This window comes from Hyla sarda, unplaced genomic scaffold, assembly GCF_029499605.1.
Source record: "Hyla sarda isolate aHylSar1 unplaced genomic scaffold, aHylSar1.hap1 scaffold_340, whole genome shotgun sequence".
In the NCBI taxonomy this organism is placed as follows: Eukaryota; Metazoa; Chordata; class Amphibia; order Anura; family Hylidae; genus Hyla; species Hyla sarda.
In genome coordinates, this window is record NW_026610153.1 from 244,196 (window position 1) to 272,180 (window position 27,985).

Sequence of the window (27,985 nt, forward strand, 5' to 3'; positions counted from 1 at the left end):
AAGGAGAGATGTTGTTTACACCTAGTGATGTCAGTGGTATTGAGTGACATCACAGCACAGTGCTAAGGCTCCTGGGCCTGGACACAGCAGCGGCTGCAATATCTCAACGGAGAATACGTTTATATATATGTGTGTGTGTGCGCGTATATATATATATATATATATATATATATATATATATATATATTTCTCCGCCGAAATCATTTTTAAACCCATTTCCACCTTTTTTTCCCTTCTCTTCCTCTTACTTTTTTTCACGTTTTTTTACGTTTTTCTCCTTTTCGCCTCTTTTCTGGGCGTATTATTCTTCTTTTTCTTCTTTTTTTTCGTCTAATGCATACCCCATCAGTGCAGCAATGCTTATTCAATACCGCCAGCAGATGGAGACACTGGGGGATAATTTTCTAAGGATTTATACTGATTTTTCCTGTCTGAATTTGTCGCACAGAAAGTTGCAGGCCAAATATGTGTGACATTTCTGCGACTTTAGCTTCTAGAGCATTTTTACAACATTATACATAGGTGCTGAATACATAAAAAGCGACTGTTCAGCGACAGACAAGTCGCATCGGCTGAAAGTAGGCCAGAATGTCAGTCCATGTTGGAGCAGGTTTAGATACAGTCTAAAGTATAGATCTCAAAGTCTGTGCACAGAATTTAGCAAGGGCCTCGCACCTTCTGATGCATCAGGTAGGTGCACAATAGCATAGCCTAACCCTCTGTACTTTGGTCTATATTGATGCGGGACATAGACAGCCAGCTGATGACCAATCCATTAGTGCAATGGATGGCTGGAAGCATTTGTCTTTGCCTTTGCAATACCACAGAAGCAATGCATGGTCAATGTACAGCAATGACACACCTGTGTGAACAGCCAGGAGACCCCCCCCCCCCCCCCCATGTTATGTTACATAGTAACATAGTTAGTACGGTCGAAAAAAGACATATGTCCATCAAGTTCAACCAGGGAATTAAGGGGTAGGGGTGTGGCGCGATATTGGGGAAGGGATGAGATTTTATATTTCTTCATAAGCATTAATCTTATTTTGTCAATTAGGAACATTCAGCACCCACCCGCTATCAAGGCAGCTGCCTATCATGTCATGCCCTACCTGCACAGGTGTGCTGGCTACTCAAATGATCCAATTAAGGAGGCCATTTAGTCAGCAGCAGCAGAAGTCCTGTGCCTGGACGCTCCAACAGCGGCCAGACACCACCTTTTGTTTTTTGGCTGCAGCAGCAGCAAGGCCCACAGGGCTGGCTAGCTGGCTAGCCAGCAAGCAGGTAGCAATGAAAGTAGGAATCTTTCTTTTTAACCCTGTAAGGGGGTGGTGCACTGTACCCGAAGATACTGCCATATCGGGTCAATGCATAGGGCGACGGAAGCAAGCTTCGAAATCGGCCCCCGTTCTCAAAAATCCATTTAATATATGGTCCCCAGATAGGGGACGTATCAGATATTAAACTGATAAGAACAGATTTTTTTTTTTTTTTTTTTAACTTGGCTGCACCTTCACAGGTACACACCTATTTTATTTAAGTTTCAAGTTTTAACATAGTTACATAGTTACATAGCATTAAAACCAGGGGAACATAAAAAACTTACAATTTTACAATTTCACATATGCCAGTCGGTAAAATGCCATTTTAAGAATGCAAACTCATCACTTTGTTTATCGATTAAAAGATAGATGTACATTTCACTTAAAATCATTCCAATAACATCATCGAAAGATAAAATGTCCTTTTTAAATAATAAAATATTCCTATTTTTCCACAGAGCTGCCTTCACACAGTTTATTATTTGCCATGCCTTCCGTTTCTCTTGTTCGCCGGGACAATCCAAACACCCATATAAAACCTTATTATAGTCCAAGTCTTTTATAGCAGCAATTTTGTTTAAAAGTGGCAGCATTTTAGTCCATATCCTTCTAGAAAAATCACATGTCCATAAAAGATGTAAAACAGTCTCCTCTTCGTGGCATCCCTCTCTTGGACACTTTGCTGTGCTTGCAAATCCTCTACGGTGTTGGAAAGCCCGGCACGGAAGGCAACTGTGGATGCAGCTCCAGGATAAGTCCTTCTGTGAGTTAAAAAGATAAAATGAGTTCACAATTCTCCAGATTTCTTTACATTTATCATCATTAAAATTTCCAACTTGGCACATGTTAATATTGTTTAAAATGACTCTCGTAAGTTTTTTCCCATCGATTAGAATATCTTTACTAAAATCAAACAGTTTAAAAAGAGAAACAATCTTTTCTAAAATACAATAAGTAATAGGGAGGTTAAAAGCATAAGGGTGTTTAAGATCTGTTTCAAACCAACCATGGTGTCTCATGAGATTACCAACATTATAGCGCAAAAAGAACGACCAATAGTTGTCTTTAAAAACATTCTTAAGACACAATGAAAAGAATTTTGTATAAAGGAACGCAGTAAAATCAGTAAAACTTTTCCCCCCTTTCTCTTTAGGTTTAGATACAATTTCTCTTTTTAACTTCTCATATTTGGAATTCCAAAAAAAGGTGTAACAGACTTTTGAGACTTTACGTATTATATGTGTGTTAGGTGGGAACACTAAACTTAAATATAAAAGCAAAGGTAAAATCACCATCTTTAAAATCAGCACTTTTCCTTCCATTGTAAGGTCTCTTAGTCTCCATACACATAATTTTTGGTTCACCTTTTGCATTGTTAGCTCCCAGCTTTCGTTTCCATTATTTAATTCATTAAAATACACACCTAAAATTTTTACTTTTTCTACTACCGGTACCTTTATGTCTCTTGTATCCAGCTTGCCGACTTTTAAAATCTCGCACTTGTTAAAATTCACTTTAAAACCAGAAGCACAACAGAAATAGTTAATTTGTGTTAAAGTTTTTTTAAGTGCCAGGCTATCTTGACATGTCACTGCTACATCATCCATATAACTGACTACTTTAGCTTCAAGACCATTTCCTCCGGGGAGCCTTATCCCACGGATCTGTTTATCACCTCTTATGACACATAAAAGTGGCTCTAGTGCACAAATAAATAAAAGGGGTGATAGGGGGCAACCCTGCTTCACACCAGATTTTAAAGGAACTATTTCAGTCTTAAAACCATTAATTAAAATTTTGCTAAAACAGTCATTATAAAAGGCTTTGAGTGACGTTAAAAAACCTTCTGGTATGCCCATTTTATTTAAAACATTAAATAAAAAACAGTGCGAGACTCTGTCAAATGCTTTTTCAAAGTCTATTGTTAAAATTGCTAAATTACTTTTCCTTATTTTAGCATCTTCTATTATATCTTTTATGAGGTTTAAATTTTCCCACATGTTTCTACCCGGTATACCACACACTTGATTATTATGTATTAATTTATCTATAACATTTTTTAGTCTGTTTGCACATATTTTAGCCATTATTTTATAATCAGCGTTTAAAAGGGTTATTGGTCTCCAATTCCTAATATCCTCTTTATCACCTTTTTTAAAGAGCAGAAAAACCTCACCCATTTTCCATGACTGTGGTAAAATCTTGGTATTAAAAACATCTGTAAAAAGAGATAAAAGATCATCTTTTAAAACCTCATAAAAAACCTTATAAAATTCGATTGGCAGGCCATCAGACCCCGGTACTTTACCCAAATTAAAACTGTTTATGGTATCCAATATTTCCTTCTCTGGGATAGACTGTAAAAGAAAGGATTGAGAATTATTCTCTAAAACACGTTCTATTTTGTTTAAGGCATCGTTCATGAAATTAGCATCTATTGGGGGCGTGGTCTGGCAGCGGAGCGAGATGGCCGCCTGAGAACCGAGCTCCTGCAGCAAGCAACTTCATAAGCGACGAATACCCGATCAAACTGAGTTAGTGAACCTACTTTGCACATTTCCAGCCGTCGGAACACCCTCTCTCGAACATGTACACCCGGAGGAGAGGGAAAGCGGGACGCCAGCCCCGTAAGCTGACGGACTTCTACACACGGCCTCAACTCCGGGCCTCTCAAGATGGCGTGGAGGCGTCCTCCCCGCACCACAGGAGAAGCGGGGACTTCGGCAACAGGTCAGACATTCAAAAATCCCTGCCTAATGCTAGACGCAGCCTCTCCTTACCTGATGAAGCAGATATAATGGCACAAAGCCGAGATACTGTCTCGCCGTCCCCACATGATAGCCCCACTAAAGACGGCAATGTGCTGAACCAACATGGCGCCTCAGCTCCTGCATCGCCATACTCAGCCACGGACAGCCCGCGCAGGCAAAGACCACGCATAGAGGCCAGCACAGAGACAGATGGGGCTAACCCACTAGTAGAAGCCTTCCAAGTTGCCGGGGAGGAATTCTTCAGCAAGGTGCCTGCATCGGAGGTACCTGTAACAGAAGTATCTTTGAAACGCATGTTGCTACTGCTGAACACGTCCATTACCAACAACTTGCTTAATACCCTGCAACCGATCCGCTCTGCTATCGTAGAGGTGGAACAAAGGGTGGACCATACGGAAACAAAAATGGCTTCACTGGTAAAATCTCACAACGACCTTATAGATTCGCATTATGATCTGGAGTCTGACGTGACAGCGCTACGTGCAAAAATCGCTGACATTGAAGACAGGTCGAGGAGGAATAATGTCAAATTCCGGGGCATCCCAGAGACTGTCCCTCCAAAGGAACTTAATGCCTACCTTACCTCTCTTATGCAAAGCTACCTACCTGAGGCGACCCTGACTGAGCTACTTCTGGACAGAGCGCATCGTGTCCCTAAACCGAGGCACCTGGCCGACGATATACCAAGGGATGTACTTGCCAGGGTGCATTTCTTCCATATTAAAGAGGCCCTTATGGTTAAGTCTAGAGATCGCCAGAATGTCCCGGATCAGTATCGAAAAATTGCTCTATATACCGATCTGTCAGCAATGACTTTGCAAATACGCAGAAACCTGGCACCAATAACAACTGCACTTCGGGACCGTTCTATTCTCTACAAATGGGGATTCCCCACCCGCCTGCTGGTACACCGAAACGACAAAATGCATGTGATTTGCTCATTGGAGGAAGGTATCAAACAGCTTAATGTATGGGGAATTCCTGTGAAGATTCCAGAATCGCAGACATCGTCCCCTCCAGATAGAGTGGATCCTGATTGGCAACTGGCTGGAAAAAAGAAACAGGGAATGCGTTAACTGCTGTGGAGATTGGCCCTGGATTTTGCGGTCTTGTTCCGCTTACAGAGGACTATCTGTTCTCCCCACATCTGATGAAGAGGAATATTCATCACCCGTTCCTGGACATATCCAGCTTTCCTGGCTTAGACCAGCCGTTTCTCTATTGTTTGTTTGTTTGTGTTTCCCCCTTCCCCCTTCCTCTCCCCCTTTTTTACAGGTGCTCCGGCAGAACATGGTTCGCTGAACTGTCACGATCTTTCACCGCATCTTATCCAAGTCGACGAAGATCTCATCTCAAGCATCATGAGGACTCACTATGACTATAAAGGTCGTATCTATTAATATTAATGGACTGAACACTCCGCTAAAGCGGTCCTATTTATGGGCGGAAGCCAAACAATTAGCTGGGGACATATTGTGTGTACAAGAGACGCACTTAGTTTGTGAAGATGCATTTAGGATCAGACATAAAAACTTTCCTTATGTATTTCATTCCCATTACCACACAAAGGCAAGGGGTGTGCTCATCGCAGTCAGGGATACCCTGGCGTTTCAACTACTGTCTGTGATTTCTGATTCACTGGGAAGATTTGTGATTATAGTATGCATCATCAATAATGTTAACTACACAATAGCGTCTGTTTACGCACCCAATAGAGGCCAACTGGGTTTCCTAAAAAAGGTCTTTCGCAAACTTCGCACTCATGCTCAGGGTCATCTTCTATTGAGAGGGGATTTCAATGCAGTCCCTGACGCAGACATAGATGTATCCTCTCTTAGCAAGAGACGAGCTATATCATTACATTCCTTATTTCATGTTGAAGAAGTATATGATGTATGGCGCCTACTACATGCTGGGGAAAGGGATTTTTCTTTCTACTCAGCCCCTTCTAATAGTTACTCTCGTATTGACCTGTCTTTAGTGGGTAGATCTCTTTTAGACTTGGTTACATCTGCCACGATTGAACCTTTCAAATGGTCAGATCACACACCTATCACACTGACCATTTCTGAGAAAATTGCGACTTCACCTACTTACTTGTGGCGATGTAATGAATATTTAATCAGACATGATAAGCACAGGGAAACTATAGCTTCAGAACTTGACCAATACTTCTCCTTAAATGCACATACAGGTCTGGCTCACAGCACGGTGTGGAATGCACACAAAGCAGTTATTAGGGGGTCCCTGATAAAATTAGGATACATTGTAAAGAAGGAGAGGTCCCGGCACTTGGATAGTTTATTGACTGACCAGAGACTATTGGAGGAGGCTAATAAGCAACACCCAAGTGCGACACAGGCGACGAAACTGAAAGAGGTTAGGGAGAAAATCCGCATTTTGTTTTTAGACCACCACGCTCGCCAATTGAATAAACTGAAGGCCCAATATTACCACTTCGACAACAAAACAGGTAGAGTGTTAGCGAACAGGCTCAAACACAAACATGCAAAAACTAGAATTCCTTTCTTATGGGACCCATCGCTCACTTACAAACTCCAATCCCCTAAAGATATTGCAGATAGCTTTATGGGTTACTACGCAACCCTCTATAACCTTTCCCAGGATCAAAACATCCCCCAGCCATCGATAGAAGACATTGCCTCTTTTTTACAAGATCTTCCCCTTCCCTCATTGACTGATACCCAACTAACTTCACTTAATGCTCCCTTCACTCACGCGGAGGTCACTAAAACTATTAGAGGTTTGCCTATAGGCAAGTCTCCTGGCCCTGACGGACTGACGGTTTATTATTACAAGTCCTTTTCACATATCTTAATGCCCCATGCCACAAATTTCTTTAATGAAGCAATGCAAAAAGGCTCGTTACCGAAGGAAAACCAAGAGGCCCTAATAGTTACTCTCCCGAAGCCGGGCAAACCCCCTGATAGGCCTTGCAACTTTAGGCCTATTTCGCTCTTAAATGTAGACGCGAAAATATACGCCACACTGATAGCAAATAGATTAGCTCCCCTGATTCCCACACTGGTTTCGGTTGATCAGGTGGGCTTTGTTAGAGGACGTCAGGCATACGAGAATACAAGACGTATCCTTAACTTAGTACATCACCTAGACTCGAAACGCATGGCGTCGGTCCTACTAGCTTTAGATGCTGAAAAGGCATTTGACCGTCTGAACTGGTCTTTTGCGTTTGCGATATTGGATGCCATGGGTATTAAGGGTTCTATTGCAACAGCGATTAAAGCACTATATTCTGCCCCAAACGCGAGAGTGTTTTCAAATGGTACGCTTTCTAACAGCTTCTCATTGGGTAATGGCACCCGCCAGGGATGTCCACTTTCACCGCTAATGTTTATACTATGTATAGAACCTCTGGCTATAGCGCTCAAACTTAACTCTGCAATTAGAGGGGTACGACTTGGCCCTGATGTACATCTCATATCTATGTATGCGGATGACATAATTCTAACATTGGAAGACCCAGAATGTTCCCTGGCGGGGGCCGTTGACACCATCATGAAGTATAGTGCAGTATCCTACTATAAACTAAATACGTCTAAGACACAAGCCTTGCCAATACATCTAGACAGTCACACCCTACAAAAGTTAAAAAATACGTATCCTCTAGACTGGAAGTCTGATAGCATCACATACTTAGGCATTCAGGTTACACCGTCAGTCCCGCGGCTATATAGTTCCAATTATATCCCATTTCTACATACCTTTAAAGAGGATCTTGATAGTTTAGGCAGAGTGGAGGTGTCGTGGTTAGGCAGGATCGCAGCCTTTAAAATGTCAATACTTCCCAAACTACTGTATCTATACCGCACCCTGCCTATCCTACTCCCGACCTCCTTCTTCACACGCATATCTAAACTGCTCTTGGATTATATATGGAAGGGGGGACGTAGAAGAATATCCAAATTACTTCTGAGTAAACACAAGGATAGAGGAGGGGTGGGCTTACCTGACCCGTACGCATACTATTTAGCTACTTTGACGACACAACTGAAACATTACTGGAATGCAGGGGCGAGCCTACCGTGGCTACAGGCTGAGAAATATTTATGTGATAATGGTGACTTAAAATCCCTTTTATTCTATCAAATATGGTCCCTTAATATTCCACAACATATTTCCCCATTAACGATAGCAGGTCTGTCCTGCTGGAACATCATACATAAAAACACGGGTAGGAAACACCTCCACAGCCCCTCTACAACTCCTCTTTTAATATTGTCTGCAGTTATCCCACTCCTAGACTTACAAAATTGGATATCGGCTGGTCTCACACAGATATCTCATTTGTTTGACGGAAACATACTACACACATTTACCTCCCTCTCTGCTCACTATAATATCTCCACTAAAGATTTCTATAAATTCCTACAAATTAGACATTGCTTGGGATCCTACACGCAGCATGCATGGAACTATAACGAAGATCTCTTTAAACTGATGGCCACACCATTCAAGGGCCTACGCCCCATATACGACCTTTTGGAAAGTACTAAGCCCCTGTCCACACATGCACCCTATAAATCCTGGGAGAAAGACCTGTCAAGGAACATTACTGATGGGGAATGGATGGTCGCTTGTAAATGGGCGAGGAGGGCGTTACCCTCAGTGACACACTTAGAGGCATTTTTTAAATCCAGACTAAGATGGTACTTAACACCTGATAGACTGCAGGTCATCTACCCAGGGACATCTTCGGAATGCTGGAGAGGATGTGGTGCCAAGGGCACCTTGCTACATATATTATGGGCTTGCCCGAAGATTGAGGAATATTGGAGGGAGATTGGTATAATGTTGAGGGAGGTTATTGAATATGACATATCCATAACACCTGCGATGGCCTTGTTGTTATTAGACATCCAAACAATACCACCCGAATGCCGCTGTCTGGTGATTAAAATATTGATCTTAGCTAAGTTGGTAATCACTCGGCATTGGAAATCTACCACATCACCCCCTATTGCAGAATTGGTCACCTTATTGAACTTTTCATATAAATGCGAGAGGGCTGTCTACTTGAACACAGGCACCACCACTAACGTGGCAAAAATTTGGGAAGCTTGGATAAATTCTCGATTTGCTCACCTTTCTTCATGAGTAGGATAGAATATAAGTTGTATGTTTTGTATTAAAAGGAGATAGGAATGTTATGATATTCAGATTCATTGGATGAGATATTGTGAGACTAGTTTATACAATGCACATAAGTCGGTGAATGACACACACTCAAATATGGCACCTCTTCTGCCTCCCCTCCCTTCTCTCCCCTCTCGTACGTCCCCTTTCTCTCCTACCTTCCCCTTCCTTCTCCCTCCCTCTCTCTCTCTACCACCTCCTTTTCCCTCTACCCCCCATCCCTCCTTTCAATTCAATCCACTAGTTATATCCCATTGTCTTGTCCGGTTCACTTCATTTGGCCTTCATTGTTGGCCAGTTTGCAGCAACGGTAAAAATGGTAATTTGGAGTACAGTGTGCGCTGCTTGTTAGGTACAACGGATGATAACTGTTATACTGTGTTTTGTACGTCTGCCCTCAGACACAGCGGTGCATTCATTATACACCCGTTACTTCTTAAGTGACTCTAAAGAAGATTGCTTGTTTATCTCTTGTACCTTGTAAGTTTGTTTGTATAACAATGAAAATGATTTTTCAATAAAAACTATTGAAACAGAAATTAGCATCTATTTTTTTCTCATTAAAAAGTTCCCTATAATAACATTGTACTTTAAATAAAATTTTATTCATCTCCACTTCTCCTTCTAGTTTTTCGATATGGACTCTTTTTTGATTAGATTTTTTAAAAAAATATCTTGTACATTTTTCGTTATTTTCAATATGTTTGATTTTAGCTTTAAAAATGATCTCTTTACCTTTTTCATTTAAAAATGTTTTTATTTCTTTTTTAATGTTAACAATATCATCTTTTACATCTATCCCTATATTGTGCAATTTAAAAAGAGTTTGAAGACGTGTATTTAAAATATCATAACAATGTCTTTTATCTTTAGCTTTTTGGATACCTTGTTTTATAAAAAAAATCTTTAGTTTTTTTCTTCATATTTTCCCACCATACTTTTATATCTATATTTGGGTCTCTATTATTTTTACATTTATTATAAAAATTGGCGTATTCTGTTAAGATTATTTTATCTTCTAAAAGAGATATGTTCAATTTCCATGAACCAATACCCCTCTTAAAACCAGGAACAGGATTTAAAACAAATAGAAGACATTTATGATCAGAAAATATATTAGTTAAAAGCTCACATTTGGCAGGTAAAACATTTTGAGAAGAGAAGATAAAATCAATCCTCGAGCTACAATTCACATTACTCCATGTAATGCCTTCAGTATCAGGTAAATTTGGATTACATTTTTTAAAAACATCTATAAGCCTAAAATCTAAAGTAATATTTTTTTAAATGTTAGATGTCTTATCATAATTTCTACTAGTAGCTCGAGAATATCTTTTCTCACCTCTTAAAACACAATTAAAATCCCCAGCTAAAATCAAAGGATAAGAATCATTAATAAAAAGAGGTAAAATCTCTAACATCTCTTCTCTTTCTTTTTTATCAGGTGAACCATAAAAGTTTAAAAACTGCCATGTAAAACCATTTATAAAAGCTTTAACTAATAAAATCCTTCCTGGTAAAATCTCTTGCTTAAAAATTATATTAACATTACCCTTAAAAAGTATAGCAACTCCTCCAGATTTAGATGCGTTGGACCCTGACCACACTGAGGGGCCATGCTTCCAGTCTTCTTCATATTTCTTGTATGATGCTTGGTGAGGGATGCCACATTCCTGTAAGAAGAAAACTGATGCAGACAAAAAGGATAAAAAATTAAAAATAGCAGTTCTTCTTGCGTGTGTCTTAAGGCCCCTCACATTGAGGGAGAGTCCATGGAGCGCCATCATTAAAGGTTACAGAGAGACCACTTTCAATATCTTTGTGCACATTCTATCTCATCCTCATCAGCCAGACCCCCAAAACTATCATTTTCCCCTTCTGATCTCACTGTCACCAGAGATTCCGGTGAGCTGCTACCGTCTGACTCCTCCATTACCTCCTCCTGAAGATCCTCCGGTAGGGGACTAAGGAGAGGATTCCTCTTCGCCGGAACAGGGGTTGTCCCGTCTCCGTCACCTTGCCCAGTGTCCATCTCCTCCCCGGGATGACCTGTCGGAGCCACCCCGGGCAGCCGGTCGGGCACAACGACTTCCACCGTGTCGGGAACCATGGACGAGTTGCCTGTTTCACTTGGGGAGGGGGCTGGAACACCTGATGGCATCCCTACCCCCCCCTCTTCTTCCACAAACGCCTCTTCTCTTCCTGTTCCGGTCTTTCTTCTCTTAGCCCCAACATTTTCTGGCTTCCTCAGGGGGGCACTCTGAGGCTTGCTGACAGCTTCATCCAGGTTACTACCCCTCTGCTGCGAGAGAGGAGCTCCTGTCTGCCATGCTTTCTTCTCCTTTCTTCTTACCTTCATGCTGGAGGGTTTCTCATATCCATCTTCATCAGAGGTAGCAGACTCACCATGTGGATCAGTTGGGTTTTCTTCTGGTTTGTTGTCTTCTCTGTTCATATGACGGGGGTCTGGCTGGCTTCTCTGTTGTTTCTCTTTGTTCCTGTGAGGACAAGAAGCATACAAATGGTCAACTCTGTAACATAAACTGCATTTCTTTTCTTTTGTGCATTCTCTGGAGGAGTGCTCAGTGCTGCCACAATTTGTACATGTACTCTCACATACGTTTTTATCATGTCCATATCTTCTACAAGCTCTGCAGAAATTGGGCATTCCTGGGAAAAACACGTCACCATTTACATTTCCTAACTTGAACCGAGCTGGAGGCATAACCTTTCGTCCTGGGAGTAATAGATCTTCTTTGAACTCAACCAGAAACTTCCACTTAGAGGACCATATTCCACACTCATTCATCACTTTCCCTCTATTTATAATTTTTTTACAAAAATTCCTTAAAAACACAACAATTTCATCTTCTTTAACGTATGGAGAGTACATTTTTATAACTAAAAGCATAAGTTCATCGGGAAAGTGCTCAACAATTCTTATTCCACTGAAGCGGGAATCTCCGCTTACCTTCTTCATCTGTATAACAAAGTCCTTGTAAATACCTCCTTCCGTAAAAGTAACATCGTATACTCCTCTTTTCGGATAATCTTGGATGGATAATATCTCATGCTTCCTTAATCCAAAGACGCCCAGCAGAACTTGCTCCACGATGTACTTCAGGTCCCGGTTCTTTCTCTGGTCCTCCAAGTACGATATACGTACTGAGTTCTTGAGCTTGGCATAAGATGGTACCATGCCTGGATCTCCGTCACTGGCTGACGCCATGCTCACAATCAAGCGCACCAAAGAGACACTAGGTCCCTAAGGCAAAGGGGGATCGCAACTCTACACTGAGGTGGGCCCCCTCCCCAATAGCAGCAAGGGACTTAAGCCCAACGAAGGGCGATGTCCCAGGGCCGAGGAGGGGGGTCTCAGAGCACCCACAAAAGCAGGAACCGGATCAGCCAAGGTATATCCCTATACCTTAGCCAAAAGGCCGAGAAGCGATAACCGTGAAAGGGGCGGGCCCAACAAGGTGCCCTTCATGGGCACTATCACTGCTTGCTGTCAGGGAGGCTGCCAGACAATTTTCCATGCACACTCTGGGCTGGGGGGCAGTCAACCACCAGTACACACAGCAGAACCTAAACCCATACCATTATTGCTAAGCAGCAAGACAGGGGCCCATTGCACTCCCACGGGGCCTTTTTAAATGCAATCCATAACCCGGATTTGCCAGGAACCCTTCTTACTCCTCCTACTTGCATGTGACACTGGGCTTAGGATCTGCATAGGAAACACACACACAAGCACACACCTACCTTTGTTGCCTGCAGATGCCTCCTTGGCTGTCCCCAAACGGTATCAAACCAACACCCACGGGAAGCTGTAAGCATAGAGGACATGCCTGCACCCCATTGGACTTACCTGTGTGGGTTAAACCCGGGTTATTTGACAACCTATGGCGGTGATGGTTCTGCTCAGGCAGAGCAGTGCTGATGCTCCTCATAAAGCTGTCGCTGCTGTGAAGGTTCTAGGTGACATCACAAATCCCTATGGTTACATACACAACAAAGCTGGGTTGTTGTTGTTTACACTCTGCAAGGCCTGTGGAAGTGAGTGACATCATAGCACTGTAGTTCTGAGGGTTCTAGATGGATGCAACAATCTCCTGTTGCTTCTATGAAGGCCATAATAGACGACATCACCAAACAGCTCCATAGTCACATACACAGCAAAGGAGAGATGTTGTTTACACCTAGTGATGTCAGTGGTATTGAGTGACATCACAGCACAGTGCTAAGGCTCCTGGGCCTGGACACAGCAGCGGCTGCAATATCTCAACGGAGAATACGTTTATATATATGTGTGTGTGTGCGCATATATATATATATATATATATATATATATATATATATATATATTTCTCCGCCGAAATCACTTTTAAACCCATTTCCACCTTTTTTTCCCTTCTCTTCCTCTTACTTTTTTTTCACGTTTTTTTACGTTTTTCTCCTTTTCGCCTCTTTTCTGGGCGTATTATTCTTCTTTTTCTTCTTTTTTTTCGTCTAATGCATACCCCATCAGTGCAGCAATGCTTATTCAATACCGCCAGCAGATGGAGACACTGGGGGATAATTTTCTAAGGATTTATACTGATTTTTCCTGTCTGAATTTGTCGCACAGAAAGTTGCAGGCCAAATATGTGTGACATTTCTGCGACTTTAGCTTCTAGAGCATTTTTACAACATTATACATAGGTGCTGAATACATAAAAAGCGACTGTTCAGCGACAGACAAGTCGCATCGGCTGAAAGTAGGCCAGAATGTCAGTCCATGTTGGAGCAGGTTTAGATACAGTCTAAAGTATAGATCTCAAAGTCTGTGCACAGAATTTAGCAAGGGCCTCGCACCTTCTGATGCATCAGGTAGGTGCACAATAGCATAGCCTAACCCTCTGTACTTTGGTCTATATTGATGCGGGACATAGACAGCCAGCTGATGACCAATCCATTAGTGCAATGGATGGCTGGAAGCATTTGTCTTTGCCTTTGCAATACCACAGAAGCAATGCATGGTCAATGTACAGCAATGACACACCTGTGTGAACAGCCAGGAGACCCCCCCCCCCCATGTTATGTTACATAGTTACATAGTTAGTACGGTCGAAAAAAGACATATGTCCATCAAGTTCAACCAGGGAATTAAGGGGTAGGGGTGTGGCGCGATATTGGGGAAGGGATGAGATTTTATATTTCTTCATAAGCATTAATCTTATTTTGTCAATTAGGAACATTCAGCACCCACCCGCTATCAAGGCAGCTGCCTATCATGTCATGCCCTACCTGCACAGGTGTGCTGGCTACTCAAATGATCCAATTAAGGAGGCCATTTAGTCAGCAGCAGCAGAAGTCCTGTGCCTGGACGCTCCAACAGCGGCCAGACACAAGCAGAAGCAGAAGCAGCAGAAGCAGCAGCAGCACCACCTTTTGTTTTTTGGCTGCAGCAGCAGCAAGGCCCACAGGGCTGGCTAGCTGGCTAGCCAGCAAGCAGGTAGCAATGAAAGTAGGAATCTTTCTTTTTAACCCTGTAAGGGGGTGGTGCACTGTACCCGAAGATACTGCCATATCGGGTCAATGCATAGGGCGACGGAAGCAAGCTTCGAAATCAGCCCCCGTTCTCAAAAATCCATTTAATATATGGTCCCCAGAAAGGGGACGTATCAGATATTAAACTGATAAGAACAGATACTACACTTGATCTTAGCCAAAAGGCCGAGAAGCGATAACCGTGAAAGGGGCGGGCCCAACAAGGTGCCCTTCATGGGCACTATCACTGCTTGCTGTCAGGGAGGCTGCCAGACAATTTTCCATGCACACTCTGGGCTGGGGGGCAGTCAACCACCAGTACACACAGCAGAACCTAAACCCATACCATTATTGCTAAGCAGCAAGACAGGGGCCCATTGCACTCCCACGGGGCCTTTTTAAATGCAATCCATAACCCGGATTTGCCAGGAACCCTTCTTACTCCTCCTACTTGCATGTGACACTGGGCTTAGGATCTGCATAGGAAACACACACACAAGCACACACCTACCTTTGTTGCCTGCAGATGCCTCCTCGGCTGTCCCCAAACGGTATCAAACCAACACCCACGGGAAGCTGTAAGCATAGAGGACATGCCTGCACCCCATTGGACTTACCTGTGTGGGTTAAACCCGGGTTATTTGACAACCTATGGCGGTGATGGTTCTGCTCAGGCAGAGCAGTGCTGATGCTCCTCATAAAGCTGTCGCTGCTGTGAAGGTTCTAGGTGATATCACAAATCCCTATGGTTACATACACAACAAAGCTGGGTTGTTGTTGTTTACACTCTGCAAGGCCTGTGGAAGTGAGTGACATCATAGCACTGTAGTTCTGAGGGTTCTAGATGGATGCAACAATCTCCTGTTGCTTCTATGAAGGCCATAATAGACGACATCACCAAACAGCTCCATAGTCACATACACAGCAAAGGAGAGATGTTGTTTACACCTAGTGATGTCAGTGGTATTGAGTGACATCACAGCACAGTGCTAAGGCTCCTGGGCCTGGACACAGCAGCGGCTGCAATATCTCAACGGAGAATACGTTTATATATATGTGTGTGTGTGCGCGTATATATATATATATATATATATATATATATATATATATATATATTTCTCCGCCGAAATCACTTTTAAACCCATTTCCACCTTTTTTTCCCTTCTCTTCCTCTTACTTTTTTTTCACGTTTTTTTACGTTTTTCTCCTTTTCGCCTCTTTTCTGGGCGTATTATTCTTCTTTTTCTTCTTTTTTTTCGTCTAATGCATACCCCATCAGTGCAGCAATGCTTATTCAATACCGCCAGCAGATGGAGACACTGGGGGATAATTTTCTAAGGATTTATACTGATTTTTCCTGTCTGAATTTGTCGCACAGAAAGTTGCAGGCCAAATATGTGTGACATTTCTGCGACTTTAGCTTCTAGAGCATTTTTACAACATTATACATAGGTGCTGAATACATAAAAAGCGACTGTTCAGCGACAGACAAGTCGCATCGGCTGAAAGTAGGCCAGAATGTCAGTCCATGTTGGAGCAGGTTTAGATACAGTCTAAAGTATAGATCTCAAAGTCTGTGCACAGAATTTAGCAAGGGCCTCGCACCTTCTGATGCATCAGGTAGGTGCACAATAGCATAGCCTAACCCTCTGTACTTTGGTCTATATTGATGCGGGACATAGACAGCCAGCTGATGACCAATCCATTAGTGCAATGGATGGCTGGAAGCATTTGTCTTTGCCTTTGCAATACCACAGAAGCAATGCATGGTCAATGTACAGCAATGACACACCTGTGTGAACAGCCAGGAGACCCCCCCCCCTCCCCCCCCCATGTTATGTTACATAGTTACATAGTTAGTACGGTCGAAAAAAGACATATGTCCATCAAGTTCAACCAGGGAATTAAGGGGTAGGGGTGTGGCGCGATATTGGGGAAGGGATGAGATTTTATATTTCTTCATAAGCATTAATCTTATTTTGTCAATTAGGAACATTCAGCACCCACCCGCTATCAAGGCAGCTGCCTATCATGTCATGCCCTACCTGCACAGGTGTGCTGGCTACTCAAATGATCCAATTAAGGAGGCCATTTAGTCAGCAGCAGCAGAAGTCCTGTGCCTGGACGCTCCAACAGCGGCCAGACACAAGCAGAAGCAGAAGCAGCAGAAGCAGCAGCAGCACCACCTTTTGTTTTTTGGCTGCAGCAGCAGCAAGGCCCACAGGGCTGGCTAGCTGGCTAGCCAGCAAGCAGGTAGCAATGAAAGTAGGAATCTTTCTTTTTAACCCTGTAAGGGGGTGGTGCACTGTACCCGAAGATACTGCCATATCGGGTCAATGCATAGGGCGACGGAAGCAAGCTTCGAAATCGGCCCCCGTTCTCAAAAATCCATTTAATATATGGTCCCCAGATAGGGGACGTATCAGATATTAAACTGATAAGAACAGATACTACACTTGATCTTAGCCAAAAGGCCGAGAAGCGATAACCGTGAAAGGGGCGGGCCCAACAAGGTGCCCTTCATGGGCACTATCACTGCTTGCTGTCAGGGAGGCTGCCAGACAATTTTCCATGCACACTCTGGGCTGGGGGGCAGTCAACCACCAGTACACACAGCAGAACCTAAACCCATACCATTATTGCTAAGCAGCAAGACAGGGGCCCATTGCACTCCCACGGGGCCTTTTTAAATGCAATCCATAACCCGGATTTGCCAGGAACCCTTCTTACTCCTCCTACTTGCATGTGACACTGGGCTTAGGATCTGCATAGGAAACACACACACAAGCACACACCTACCTTTGTTGCCTGCAGATGCCTCCTTGGCTGTCCCCAAACGGTATCAAACCAACACCCACGGGAAGCTGTAAGCATAGAGGACATGCCTGCACCCCATTGGACTTACCTGTGTGGGTTAAACCCGGGTTATTTGACAACCTATGGCGGTGATGGTTCTGCTCAGGCAGAGCAGTGCTGATGCTCCTCATAAAGCTGTCGCTGCTGTGAAGGTTCTAGGTGACATCACAAATCCCTATGGTTACATACACAACAAAGCTGGGTTGTTGTTGTTTACACTCTGCAAGGCCTGTGGAAGTGAGTGACATCATAGCACTGTAGTTCTGAGGGTTCTAGATGGATGCAACAATCTCCTGTTGCTTCTATGAAGGCCATAATAGACGACATCACCAAACAGCTCCATAGTCACATACACAGCAAAGGAGAGATGTTGTTTACACCTAGTGATGTCAGTGGTATTGAGTGACATCACAGCACAGTGCTAAGGCTCCTGGGCCTGGACACAGCAGCGGCTGCAATATCTCAACGGAGAATACGTTTATATATATGTGTGTGTGTGCGCGTATATATATATATATATATATATATATATATATATATATATATATTTCTCCGCCGAAATCACTTTTAAACCCATTTCCACCTTTTTTTCCCTTCTCTTCCTCTTACTTTTTTTTCACGTTTTTTTACGTTTTTCTCCTTTTCGCCTCTTTTCTGGGCGTATTATTCTTCTTTTTCTTCTTTTTTTTCGTCTAATGCATACCCCATCAGTGCAGCAATGCTTATTCAATACCGCCAGCAGATGGAGACACTGGGGGATAATTTTCTAAGGATTTATACTGATTTTTCCTGTCTGAATTTGTCGCACAGAAAGTTGCAGGCCAAATATGTGTGACATTTCTGCGACTTTAGCTTCTAGAGCATTTTTACAACATTATACATAGGTGCTGAATACATAAAAAGCGACTGTTCAGCGACAGACAAGTCGCATCGGCTGAAAGTAGGCCAGAATGTCAGTCCATGTTGGAGCAGGTTTAGATACAGTCTAAAGTATAGATCTCAAAGTCTGTGCACAGAATTTAGCAAGGGCCTCGCACCTTCTGATGCATCAGGTAGGTGCACAATAGCATAGCCTAACCCTCTGTACTTTGGTCTATATTGATGCGGGACATAGACAGCCAGCTGATGACCAATCCATTAGTGCAATGGATGGCTGGAAGCATTTGTCTTTGCCTTTGCAATACCACAGAAGCAATGCATGGTCAATGTACAGCAATGACACACCTGTGTGAACAGCCAGGAGACCCCCCCCCCCCCCCCATGTTATGTTACATAGTTACATAGTTAGTACGGTCGAAAAAAGACATATGTCCATCAAGTTCAACCAGGGAATTAAGGGGTAGGGGTGTGGCGCGATATTGGGGAAGGGATGAGATTTTATATTTCTTCATAAGCATTAATCTTATTTTGTCAATTAGGAACATTCAGCACCCACCCGCTATCAAGGCAGCTGCCTATCATGTCATGCCCTACCTGCACAGGTGTGCTGGCTACTCAAATGATCCAATTAAGGAGGCCATTTAGTCAGCAGCAGCAGAAGTCCTGTGCCTGGACGCTCCAACAGCGGCCAGACACAAGCAGAAGCAGAAGCAGCAGAAGCAGCAGCAGCACCACCTTTTGTTTTTTGGCTGCAGCAGCAGCAAGGCCCACAGGGCTGGCTAGCTGGCTAGCCAGCAAGCAGGTAGCAATGAAAGTAGGAATCTTTCTTTTTAACCCTGTAAGGGGGTGGTGCACTGTACCCGAAGATACTGCCATATCGGGTCAATGCATAGGGCGACGGAAGCAAGCTTCGAAATCGGCCCCCGTTCTCAAAAATCCATTTAATATATGGTCCCCAGATAGGGGACGTATCAGATATTAAACTGATAAGAACAGATACTACACTTGATCTTAGCCAAAAGGCCGAGAAGCGATAACCGTGAAAGGGGCGGGCCCAACAAGGTGCCCTTCATGGGCACTATCACTGCTTGCTGTCAGGGAGGCTGCCAGACAATTTTCCATGCACACTCTGGGCTGGGGGGCAGTCAACCACCAGTACACACAGCAGAACCTAAACCCATACCATTATTGCTAAGCAGCAAGACAGGGGCCCATTGCACTCCCACGGGGCCTTTTTAAATGCAATCCATAACCCGGATTTGCCAGGAACCCTTCTTACTCCTCCTACTTGCATGTGACACTGGGCTTAGGATCTGCATAGGAAACACACACACAAGCACACACCTACCTTTGTTGCCTGCAGATGCCTCCTTGGCTGTCCCCAAACGGTATCAAACCAACACCCACGGGAAGCTGTAAGCATAGAGGACATGCCTGCACCCCATTGGACTTACCTGTGTGGGTTAAACCCGGGTTATTTGACAACCTATGGCGGTGATGGTTCTGCTCAGGCAGAGCAGTGCTGATGCTCCTCATAAAGCTGTCGCTGCTGTGAAGGTTCTAGGTGACATCACAAATCCCTATGGTTACATACACAACAAAGCTGGGTTGTTGTTGTTTACACTCTGCAAGGCCTGTGGAAGTGAGTGACATCATAGCACTGTAGTTCTGAGGGTTCTAGATGGATGCAACAATCTCCTGTTGCTTCTATGAAGGCCATAATAGACGACATCACCAAACAGCTCCATAGTCACATACACAGCAAAGGAGAGATGTTGTTTACACCTAGTGATGTCAGTGGTATTGAGTGACATCACAGCACAGTGCTAAGGCTCCTGGGCCTGGACACAGCAGCGGCTGCAATATCTCAACGGAGAATACGTTTATATATATGTGTGTGTGTGTGCGCGTATATATATATATATATATATATATATATATATATATATATATATATATATATTTCTCCGCCGAAATCACTTTTAAACCCATTTCCACCTTTTTTTCCCTTCTCTTCCTCTTACTTTTTTTTCACGTTTTTTTACGTTTTTCTCCTTTTCGCCTCTTTTCTGGGCGTATTATTCTTCTTTTTCTTCTTTTTTTTCGTCTAATGCATACCCCATCAGTGCAGCAATGCTTATTCAATACCGCCAGCAGATGGAGACACTGGGGGATAATTTTCTAAGGATTTATACTGATTTTTCCTGTCTGAATTTGTCGCACAGAAAGTTGCAGGCCAAATATGTGTGACATTTCTGCGACTTTAGCTTCTAGAGCATTTTTACAACATTATACATAGGTGCTGAATACATAAAAAGCGACTGTTCAGCGACAGACAAGTCGCATCGGCTGAAAGTAGGCCAGAATGTCAGTCCATGTTGGAGCAGGTTTAGATACAGTCTAAAGTATAGATCTCAAAGTCTGTGCACAGAATTTAGCAAGGGCCTCGCACCTTCTGATGCATCAGGTAGGTGCACAATAGCATAGCCTAACCCTCTGTACTTTGGTCTATATTGATGCGGGACATAGACAGCCAGCTGATGACCAATCCATTAGTGCAATGGATGGCTGGAAGCATTTGTCTTTGCCTTTGCAATACCACAGAAGCAATGCATGGTCAATGTACAGCAATGACACACCTGTGTGAACAGCCAGGAGACCCCCCCCCATGTTATGTTACATAGTTACATAGTTAGTACGGTCGAAAAAAGACATATGTCCATCAAGTTCAACCAGGGAATTAAGGGGTAGGGGTGTGGCGCGATATTGGGGAAGGGATGAGATTTTATATTTCTTCATAAGCATTAATCTTATTTTGTCAATTAGGAACATTCAGCACCCACCCGCTATCAAGGCAGCTGCCTATCATGTCATGCCCTACCTGCACAGGTGTGCTGGCTACTCAAATGATCCAATTAAGGAGGCCATTTAGTCAGCAGCAGCAGAAGTCCTGTGCCTGGACGCTCCAACAGCGGCCAGACACAAGCAGAAGCAGAAGCAGCAGAAGCACCACCTTTTGTTTTTTGGCTGCAGCAGCAGCAAGGCCCACAGGGCTGGCTAGCTGGCTAGCCAGCAAGCAGGTAGCAATGAAAGTAGGAATCTTTCTTTTTAACCCTGTAAGGGGGTGGTGCACTGTACCCGAAGATACTGCCATATCGGGTCAATGCATAGGGCGACGGAAGCAAGCTTCGAAATCGGCCCCCGTTCTCAAAAATCCATTTAATATATGGTCCCCAGATAGGGGACGTATCAGATATTAAACTGATAAGAACAGATACTACACTTGATCTTAGCCAAAAGGCCGAGAAGCGATAACCGTGAAAGGGGCGGGCCCAACAAGGTGCCCTTCATGGGCACTATCACTGCTTGCTGTCAGGGAGGCTGCCAGACAATTTTCCATGCACACTCTGGGCTGGGGGGCAGTCAACCACCAGTACACACAGCAGAACCTAAACCCATACCATTATTGCTAAGCAGCAAGACAGGGGCCCATTGCACTCCCACGGGGCCTTTTTAAATGCAATCCATAACCCGGATTTGCCAGGAACCCTTCTTACTCCTCCTACTTGCATGTGACACTGGGCTTAGGATCTGCATAGGAAACACACACACAAGCACACACCTACCTTTGTTGCCTGCAGATGCCTCCTTGGCTGTCCCCAAACGGTATCAAACCAACACCCACGGGAAGCTGTAAGCATAGAGGACATGCCTGCACCCCATTGGACTTACCTGTGTGGGTTAAACCCGGGTTATTTGACAACCTATGGCGGTGATGGTTCTGCTCAGGCAGAGCAGTGCTGATGCTCCTCATAAAGCTGTCGCTGCTGTGAAAGTTCTAGGTGACATCACAAATCCCTATGGTTACATACACAACAAAGCTGGGTTGTTGTTGTTTACACTCTGCAAGGCCTGTGGAAGTGAGTGACATCATAGCACTGTAGTTCTGAGGGTTCTAGATGGATGCAACAATCTCCTGTTGCTTCTATGAAGGCCATAATAGACGACATCACCAAACAGCTCCATAGTCACATACACAGCAAAGGAGAGATGTTGTTTACACCTAGTGATGTCAGTGGTATTGAGTGACATCACAGCACAGTGCTAAGGCTCCTGGGCCTGGACACAGCAGCGGCTGCAATATCTCAACTGAGAATACGTTTATATATATATATGTGTGTGTGTGCGCGTATATATATATATATATATATATATATATATATATATATATATTTCTCCGCCGAAATCACTTTTAAACCCATTTCCACCTTTTTTTCCCTTCTCTTCCTCTTACTTTTTTTTCACGTTTTTTAACGTTTTTCTCCTTTTCGCCTCTTTTCTGGGCGTATTATTCTTCTTTTTCTTCTTTTTTTTCGTCTAATGCATACCCCATCAGTGCAGCAATGCTTATTCAATACCGCCAGCAGATGGAGACACTGGGGGATAATTTTCTAAGGATTTATACTGATTTTTCCTGTCTGAATTTGTCGCACAGAAAGTTGCAGGCCAAATATGTGTGACATTTCTGCGACTTTAGCTTCTAGAGCATTTTTACAACATTATACATAGGTGCTGAATACATAAAAAGCGACTGTTCAGCGACAGACAAGTCGCATCGGCTGAAAGTAGGCCAGAATGTCAGTCCATGTTGGAGCAGGTTTAGATACAGTCTAAAGTATAGATCTCAAAGTCTGTGCACAGAATTTAGCAAGGGCCTCGCACCTTCTGATGCATCAGGTAGGTGCACAATAGCATAGCCTAACCCTCTGTACTTTGGTCTATATTGATGCGGGACATAGACAGCCAGCTGATGACCAATCCATTAGTGCAATGGATGGCTGGAAGCATTTGTCTTTGCCTTTGCAATACCACAGAAGCAATGCATGGTCAATGTACAGCAATGACACACCTGTGTGAACAGCCAGGAGACCCCCCCCCCCCATGTTATGTTACATAGTTACATAGTTAGTACGGTCGAAAAAAGACATATGTCCATCAAGTTCAACCAGGGAATTAAGGGGTAGGGGTGTGGCGCGATATTGGGGAAGGGATGAGATTTTATATTTCTTCATAAGCATTAATCTTATTTTGTCAATTAGGAACATTCAGCACCCACCCGCTATCAAGGCAGCTGCCTATCATGTCATGCCCTACCTGCACAGGTGTGCTGGCTACTCAAATGATCCAATTAAGGAGGCCATTTAGTCAGCAGCAGCAGAAGTCCTGTGCCTGGACGCTCCAACAGCGGCCAGACACAAGCAGAAGCAGAAGCAGCAGAAGCAGCAGCAGCACCACCTTTTGTTTTTTGGCTGCAGCAGCAGCAAGGCCCACAGGGCTGGCTAGCTGGCTAGCCAGCAAGCAGGTAGCAATGAAAGTAGGAATCTTTCTTTTTAACCCTGTAAGGGGGTGGTGCACTGTACCCGAAGATACTGCCATATCGGGTCAATGCATAGGGCGACGGAAGCAAGCTTCGAAATCGGCCCCCGTTCTCAAAAATCCATTTAATATATGGTCCCCAGATAGGGGACGTATCAGATATTAAACTGATAAGAACAGATACTACACTTGATCTTAGCCAAAAGGCCGAGAAGCGATAACCGTGAAAGGGGCGGGCCCAACAAGGTGCCCTTCATGGGCACTATCACTGCTTGCTGTCAGGGAGGCTGCCAGACAATTTTCCATGCACACTCTGGGCTGGGGGGCAGTCAACCACCAGTACACACAGCAGAACCTAAACCCATACCATTATTGCTAAGCAGCAAGACAGGGGCCCATTGCACTCCCACGGGGCCTTTTTAAATGCAATCCATAACCCGGATTTGCCAGGAACCCTTCTTACTCCTCCTACTTGCATGTGACACTGGGCTTAGGATCTGCATAGGAAACACACACACAAGCACACACCTACCTTTGTTGCCTGCAGATGCCTCCTTGGCTGTCCCCAAACGGTATCAAACCAACACCCACGGGAAGCTGTAAGCATAGAGGACATGCCTGCACCCCATTGGACTTACCTGTGTGGGTTAAACCCGGGTTATTTGACAACCTATGGCGGTGATGGTTCTGCTCAGGCAGAGCAGTGCTGATGCTCCTCATAAAGCTGTCGCTGCTGTGAAGGTTCTAGGTGACATCACAAATCCCTATGGTTACATACACAACAAAGCTGGGTTGTTGTTGTTTACACTCTGCAAGGCCTGTGGAAGTGAGTGACATCATAGCACTGTAGTTCTGAGGGTTCTAGATGGATGCAACAATCTCCTGTTGCTTCTATGAAGGCCATAATAGACGACATCACCAAACAGCTCCATAGTCACATACACAGCAAAGGAGAGATGTTGTTTACACCTAGTGATGTCAGTGGTATTGAGTGACATCACAGCACAGTGCTAAGGCTCCTGGGCCTGGACACAGCAGCGGCTGCAATATCTCAACGGAGAATACGTTTATATATGTGTGTGTGTGTGCGCGTATATATATATATATATATATATATATATATATATATATTTCTCCGCCGAAATCACTTTTAAACCCATTTCCACCTTTTTTTCCCTTCTCTTCCTCTTACTTTTTTTTCACGTTTTTTTACGTTTTTCTCCTTTTCGCCTCTTTTCTGGGCGTATTATTCTTCTTTTTCTTCTTTTTTTTCGTCTAATGCATACCCCATCAGTGCAGCAATGCTTATTCAATACCGCCAGCAGATGGAGACACTGGGGGATAATTTTCTAAGGATTTATACTGATTTTTCCTGTCTGAATTTGTCGCACAGAAAGTTGCAGGCCAAATATGTGTGACATTTCTGCGACTTTAGCTTCTAGAGCATTTTTACAACATTATACATAGGTGCTGAATACATAAAAAGCGACTGTTCAGCGACAGACAAGTCGCATCGGCTGAAAGTAGGCCAGAATGTCAGTCCATGTTGGAGCAGGTTTAGATACAGTCTAAAGTATAGATCTCAAAGTCTGTGCACAGAATTTAGCAAGGGCCTCGCACCTTCTGATGCATCAGGTAGGTGCACAATAGCATAGCCTAACCCTCTGTACTTTGGTCTATATTGATGCGGGACATAGACAGCCAGCTGATGACCAATCCATTAGTGCAATGGATGGCTGGAAGCATTTGTCTTTGCCTTTGCAATACCACAGAAGCAATGCATGGTCAATGTACAGCAATGACACACCTGTGTGAACAGCCAGGAGACCCCCCCCCCCCCCCATGTTATGTTACATAGTTACATAGTTAGTACGGTCGAAAAAAGACATATGTCCATCAAGTTCAACCAGGGAATTAAGGGGTAGGGGTGTGGCGCGATATTGGGGAAGGGATGAGATTTTATATTTCTTCATAAGCATTAATCTTATTTTGTCAATTAGGAACATTCAGCACCCACCCGCTATCAAGGCAGCTGCCTATCATGTCATGCCCTACCTGCACAGGTGTGCTGGCTACTCAAATGATCCAATTAAGGAGGCCATTTAGTCAGCAGCAGCAGAAGTCCTGTGCCTGGACGCTCCAACAGCGGCCAGACACAAGCAGAAGCAGAAGCAGCAGAAGCAGCAGCAGCACCACCTTTTGTTTTTTGGCTGCAGCAGCAGCAAGGCCCACAGGGCTGGCTAGCTGGCTAGCTGGCTAGCCAGCAAGCAGGTAGCAATGAAAGTAGGAATCTTTCTTTTTAACCCTGTAAGGGGGTGGTGCACTGTACCCGAAGATACTGCCATATCGGGTCAATGCATAGGGCGACGGAAGCAAGCTTCGAAATCGGCCCCCGTTCTCAAAAATCCATTTAATATATGGTCCCCAGATAGGGGACGTATCAGATATTAAACTGATAAGAACAGATTTTTTTTTTTACATTTTTATTGAAAAAACTCAAAAACTTAAATACATCACAAAAAATGTTTACAATACATCAAATACTGTTTTCCATAAATGTAAATTCCACATAGCTAATGCTTTTTTCTGCCCATATCTCTTTTTATCAATTAAATAGTACAAGTAAACTTCACTGTATATCATCTTCAAACATTCTTTTTCACAAATAAAATCTCTTTTGAAGACAAGGATATTACGAACTTTCCATAATACATTTTTTGTACAGTTGATAAAAATCCACAAAATTCTCTCTTTTTCTTTCGTAACTCCATCACTTTTGCCATATAAAACAACTTCATGATTTAAAACTTTTAGACCTGTTAGGAATTTCAATAAAGAACCAATTAGTCTAAAAACCTTTTGTGCAAAATAACAATTCCAGAAAAGGTGCAAAACAGTTTCATCTATATTGCAATTTTCCCGGGGACAGACACATACAGCATTTAGACCTCTTCTATATTGGAAAAATCTTACCGGAAGACACTCATGGATAATCATCCATGCTAAATCCTTGTGCTCATTAAAAAGATATGGCTCGTTTACCTTTTTCCATATTTGTACACACCTATTATAAGAAAAATTAGAGACCATACATATTTCTTCTTGCAAATTTAACTGTACTTCTATCTTGCGAGCATCCCTCAAGGTTAACAAGTCAAAGTCTTTAAGGTTATACATACGTATAATTTTTTCTAAGATGGCATAATGTTTAGGCGGAGTTAAAAGTACAGGAGAAGATAATGATAAAAACACCCATTCTCTTTTTCTAAAAATATGTCCCGCAGAGTACTTTAAAAAACAGGACCATACACTTTTCATAAAAAGTCCCCTAAAACACCAACTAAAAAACCTTAAGTATAAAAATTTTCTAATACAGGGAACCTGTTTTCCTCCATTTTTTTGTGACTTATACATAGTATCTCTTTTTAATTTTTCTGCTTTAGAACTCCATAGAAACTCAAAGAGAATCCTCTGAAGTTGCCTAGACATAAGTTCATTAGGAGGATAAATCATATTTAAATAGAGCATAATGGGTATTAGCATAGCCTTAATCACCAAAATTTTACCTTCTAAGGATAATTTCCTAAGGGACCAAAAGTCTACCTTTTTCTTTACCTTTTCTTTTACCATTAGCCAACTTTCCTCACCATTGTTATTTTTATCAAAGATGACTCCAAGGATTTTTATTTTTTCTGACTGTAATTTTAGGTTTGGTATTTGCACGTTTTCCCATTTACCTATATAAAAACAGTCACATTTAGATAAATTAAGTTTAAAAGCAGAAGCTTTACAAAAGAAATCAGTAACATCAACAACTCTTTGTAAAGAGAAGGCACTTTCACAAAAAACATTAATATCATCCATATAGCCACACACTTTAAGGGTGGCATTATTACCTCCAGGAACTGGCACTCCTTTTATTATTTTATCATTCCTTATTAAGTTTAACAGAGGTTCTATTGCACATATAAACAGTATAGGAGACAGAGGGCAGCCTTGCTTTACCCCTGATGATAAATTAATAAAATCTGTAAGGAAACCATTTATTAAAATCCTGCTAAAAGAACCTTTATA

General features: G+C 43.1%; 7 non-coding genes across 7 annotated transcripts; all 7 read right to left on the reverse strand.

The window, feature by feature from the left end:
- Positions 1 to 1,326: 1,326 nt before the first annotated feature.
- On the reverse strand, positions 1,327 to 1,523 carry LOC130330808 (U2 spliceosomal RNA). Its single transcript, XR_008873863.1, has one exon. It is a non-coding gene; the product is annotated as a U2 spliceosomal RNA (small nuclear RNA).
- A 13,284-nt stretch (positions 1,524 to 14,807) lies between these two features.
- Positions 14,808 to 14,998, reverse strand: LOC130330771 (U2 spliceosomal RNA). The gene has a single exon (XR_008873835.1). It is a non-coding gene; the product is annotated as a U2 spliceosomal RNA (small nuclear RNA).
- Positions 14,999 to 17,095: 2,097 nt separating this feature from the next.
- On the reverse strand, positions 17,096 to 17,286 carry LOC130330749 (U2 spliceosomal RNA). The gene has a single exon (XR_008873815.1). It is a non-coding gene; the product is annotated as a U2 spliceosomal RNA (small nuclear RNA).
- Positions 17,287 to 19,379: 2,093 nt separating this feature from the next.
- Positions 19,380 to 19,570, reverse strand: LOC130330750 (U2 spliceosomal RNA). Its single transcript, XR_008873816.1, has one exon. It is a non-coding gene; the product is annotated as a U2 spliceosomal RNA (small nuclear RNA).
- A 2,087-nt stretch (positions 19,571 to 21,657) lies between these two features.
- LOC130330751 (U2 spliceosomal RNA) lies at positions 21,658 to 21,848 on the reverse strand. The gene has a single exon (XR_008873817.1). It is a non-coding gene; the product is annotated as a U2 spliceosomal RNA (small nuclear RNA).
- Positions 21,849 to 23,939: 2,091 nt separating this feature from the next.
- LOC130330752 (U2 spliceosomal RNA) lies at positions 23,940 to 24,130 on the reverse strand. The gene has a single exon (XR_008873818.1). It is a non-coding gene; the product is annotated as a U2 spliceosomal RNA (small nuclear RNA).
- A 2,094-nt stretch (positions 24,131 to 26,224) lies between these two features.
- LOC130330796 (U2 spliceosomal RNA) lies at positions 26,225 to 26,421 on the reverse strand. Its single transcript, XR_008873856.1, has one exon. It is a non-coding gene; the product is annotated as a U2 spliceosomal RNA (small nuclear RNA).
- Between the last annotated feature and the right edge of the window lie 1,564 nt (positions 26,422 to 27,985).